Here is a 4,684-nt window from a genome sequence, read left to right as displayed (position 1 = left end):
TGTGTGTGTGCTCAGGAGCCCAAGCAAACCTTCCCAAAGGAACTGAGCTGGTTAACCAAAGGGAGTGGCTAGATAGAGAAGGAGCCAGGCAGGCTCCGTATGTACAGCCACACCATCCTGACTGCTGAGCTCAGCCAGGGAGGCCGAGGTCATGGAGAGAAAGTGTTTTCGGAGCAGAATAGTTCATTGTGTGCCTCATTTTGCAGAATCATAGTTGCCTTGACTTCTTTACACACAAATCTTTTTAAAAACATTTACAAAAAAAAAAAGCAGTGTTGGTGCGTGCCTTCAATTCCAGCTGATAAAAGTTGAAGGCCAGCCTGGTCCACAGAGCTAGTTCCAGGACATTCAGGGCTACTTTCTATCTTGAGAAACAAAAGCAAAACCAAAAAACCGAAACTAAAACTAGCTGTGTCTGTAACTGAACCAGCCTGTTTCCCTGTAAACCATCCAAGCAGATCCCAAATGATTTTCAGGTGGTCCTGTAGCCCAAAGGACAGAGAGAAATGAGTCAGAGACGCTTCGGAGCTGGAGTAAGCACCCTCTGAAGTCAGGATTTATTTCTTTAGACTGGGGACAGTGGTGGGAGGCAGCACTTTACTTTCAATCTCCTGCCTAGAAAAAAACAAAACCACACGTTTGTTTGTTTGTTTGGTGATGTTTTGGGCGGAGGCCCCGGCTGGCCTCTATCTCTGTGATGTTCCCATCCTAGTTTCCCCAAACTGCTGTTACAGATGGGTGCTACCATGCCTGGCCAACAGCCAGGGTTTTATTTAGGGTATTGATAGAGGAATGCAGATCTTGTGGAAGTTTATGAAGGTCTACAGTTTGCTGTGCTCCTTTTTTTTTTTTTTTAATGTAATTATACCTCAATTTAGAATGTGTTAGAAAAATGTCCTTATTACTTGGGATCAGAGTAAACTTGAGTACAGCCATGGATGCAAATGGCATGATAGTACCAACATCATCTGCCACCAACAACCAGCTGTATGCAGGGAATGGACTTGTGACCTCCATTCTTTTCTACAAAAGCAAGTACCAGCAATTAGGATGTGCAAGTGCTTTCAAGTGTAGGGTAGGCTTTCTCATTTTTTTAAAAAATTGTGTGCTGTGAATCAAAGTCAGCATCTTTCTGCATGCTAAGCAAGCACTCTGCTCAGAGCTTTCCCCAGCTCTACTTTTTAGCAACTCTTAATTGGGTGGGGTGTGGCAGTACGTACCTTAGATTCACACTTGGGAGGCAGAGGCAGGCATACCTCTGAGTTCAAGGCCAGCGTGGTCTACGGAGTTCAGTCCAGCCAGAGCTAAGGAGTAATAAATACCCTGGCTCAAAAACAGAGGCAGAAGAAACCTCTTAATTGCCTAAGTAAAGCACTGGGGAATTTTCCTCAGTGTAAAGGCCTGATGTTGAACGGAAGACACTGATGCCGTGACCCTCTGACCTGCCTATGGCCTCAGTTATACTAGTGATGGGGGGAGGGGAGGGGACTTTTGTGTTAATCTAGCAACGTGGGGACTCTGGTGTGGATTTGCTGTTTTGCCCTTACCCGGATGAGTCAGCAAGGGTTAGGAACCAACCTTTCAAATCAAGTCTGTTTGGCACTGTTTTCCGGTGTCCAAGTGTGGCAGAGCCTGGGGGGCGGGGGGTGGGGGGTGGGAGGTGTGTGTGTGGAGGCAGAGGCGGAAAGTCACTCCCAGGAACCCAAACTGCCAGACATTGGTCTCAAGTACACATCCCTTGAAACTGGCCGCATTCCCAAGGAAAGAGCTCACAATGGAAACAGTGGTGGGCATCTGTCCAGGCAGCCAGGAGAATGAGATGCGCTTTGAACCCAGAGGCATCTCGAAGGGAGGCACGGTGGGCCACTCAGCAGTGAAACCAACCTGGCCACTAGCGTGATCACAGAGCCCTTTCCCAGCTCTGTCTTCCGTTCAGCAGCAGGCCTTGACAGTGAGCCTGTGGGGAACTGCTGAGGAAATGTACCAGGACGGACGGACTCCCGAGTCTCCAGACAGCAGATGAATGCTTAGCCTGGGGTGCCTGCCGTCTGCCTCGAGTTGGGTTCGTTGAGAAGTCTTAGGACCCTGTGTGTTTCTTTAAGTCTTAGGACCCTGCTCCTTCCAGATATTTATATTCATTCCTCCTATACATAGGTTCAGCACCTTCCTGGTTTGGGTTTTATTTTTGCCTCTTGTGAGAAATGCCCTTCCCACTGGTATTTTCCTGCAGTAATAATGTTGTTCAGCTAACTCAGTGCTGTCAGAAATGTCTTTCTATAGAAGTTTATCAGTAACTCCTGTATTGGGAGACTGGCCAGGCAGAGGAGGGAGGGAGAGAAAAGAGCTCTGTTGGGAACATTCATATTACCTTCTAAACTCTACTTGAAAGCCCAGCTCTGCCTTGATGTCTGTCTCCTTCTGCAGTTCTTAGGTCGTGATCCTAACTCCCCATATGACAGTGGTAGCACATGACAGAATCTTTGAGGGTGATCAGGCAGAGCCCTCAGGAATGGGATTGGTGTGATGGCATAATGGCACCTTCCCTGTCCAAGGGCAGCCTGGGTCATACAAGACTGTGCCTCAATAAAATCAATAAATACCTCAGAAAGATCCCCACCAATTATAACGTAGTTAGAAGATGGCCATCGAGAAACAGGGATTGTGTCTCACTAATTAATCTGTTAATTAACCCACATATTAACTAACCCACATATTTAATCTGTTCTTCTGGGCTTCCAGACATATGAGGGATCAATCTGTTGTTACCATAGTTTAAATAACAACTACCCAGATTACAATAAGGGCCATAGCTGGGGGTGGTGGCTCACACCTTTAACACCAGCACTTAGGAGGCAGGAACAGGCAGATCTCTGATTTAAAGGCCAGCCTGGTCTACAGAGCAAGTTCCAGGACAGCCAGGGCTACACAGAGAAACACTGTCTCAAAAAATTAGGTAGGTAGGTAGGTAGATAGCCAGCCACAGGAGTTTAGTTTTTTGCTTGAAATACTTCAGAATTCTAAAACAATGGAGTATAAAATTGGTGCAAGGCTCACAAACCCAATTTTCAAAAAACCAAAACTCACGTTAAACTGGAGTGTACTTCATGCCCAAAGCAGACCCATTCTGTCCCGGCTGACTCCATGCTAGATCTAAGAAGCATATGCACATTCCTGTGGAATATATACAAGGGCAGGCCTCCTCCCCATCTGACCTAGCAGAACCCCAGTGAGTCTGGCACTGGGTTAGAGTCCAATGTGGCCCTAGGATGTACTGGTTTAGGATCCTAGGAAGGTAATGGATCATTCTCAGTGTCAGAATCCTCGCGCATTGGCATCGGGGCTGTGAGGGTGAAATGCGGTCATATACAGCACAGGTTTGAGAGGAGAGCTGTCTCCTGCACCAACGGTGATTTGTGCTTGGGAGCTTTCAGTCTGGGTCTGCCCTTCAGCTTAGAAGCAACTGTGTCGAACCTGCTGTCTAGACTTACAGAGCTTTCCTCATCAAACCTAAAAGCTTACCCTCAGTGGAAGCCTACTGGACAAACCTGGTGGTGGAGGCAGGTGCCTGTATGCTGGTGGGCACTGCTCTGCCCACATCTGCTTCACTCTAGGACCCAGCGAGAAGTACTGAAGCCGCTGATGACAGACCTACATGTATCCTCCTACTTAACTCTGTGGCTTTGTCACCCAGCCACCCACAAGGATTTTGTTTTGTCAGTTTCTTTCTCCTTGAGAAGGAGAAATGGCTGCACTTTTTAAACTTTTCCATGACCCGGTCCAGTGTAGAAATTTTTTAGAATAGGAGAATTTTTTTTTCATTGATTATTCACTTTAAGGACAGATCACAGGCCCCTCCATTCTCCCAGCCCCACCCTCAAACCTCCTCCCCCAAGAGGAGCATTTCTATTGGCTGCCTCCAAATGCTGCTCAAAAGAAATCCTCAGAAGGCAGGGATGAGGGAAAGGAGAGGGATGTGGGTAGAGCTCTGCATCTGAGGTTTGGGAGAATGAGGGTCTGGGAAGATGCACTCTCTCCCCATGATGCTCCTTAGCTCTAGATGACCGTTGACTTCGCAGGGAGCACAGCCCAGTGGGAGGCGACTGTGATGGAAGCCAGTGCCCAGCGGAGGGGAGGACACAGTAACCTTGGGTTGTGTGTTCTAGGGTACCTGCCTTCCCGGAAGGCTCAGGGACTAGCAAGTGGCACATATGGGAGCAGTTCTGAGGGGAAGCATGTGAGGTAGAGGGCATCATATAAGGGTAGAGATGCGGACAGAACATGACAGAGCCCAGGGGAGTTTGGGAGGATGCTGACTGTGCATCTGAGTCATCCTGCAAGGGACAATGGCTTTAGCCTGCCAGCTCAGCGCTCTGGAGACTTGGGGAGAGGTCATGGGATAGACATTACTCCTCGGGAGCTCCTTGTCCTCTATACCGAAGATACAGGACAGAGACGACAGCCAGGAGGCCATGATTTTATGGCGGTAGCAGGGGGCATAGAGCAGTAATTGGAAGATAACTGGTGAGGTGCAGACAGTGGTGGCTTGAGGGAACTGACAAGTTCACTGAGGAAGACTCCAGGTCAGCGTCTCAGAGGTACTTGCTCATCAGTGTTTAGTACAGGTTGGTGTGTCAGAGGTACTTGCTCATCAGTGTTTAGTACAGGTTGGTGTGTCAGAGGTACT

This window comes from Mus caroli, chromosome 8, assembly GCF_900094665.2.
Source record: "Mus caroli chromosome 8, CAROLI_EIJ_v1.1, whole genome shotgun sequence".
Lineage (NCBI taxonomy): Eukaryota > Metazoa > Chordata > Mammalia > Rodentia > Muridae > Mus > Mus caroli.
Note: the sequence above shows the minus strand (reverse complement) of the source record.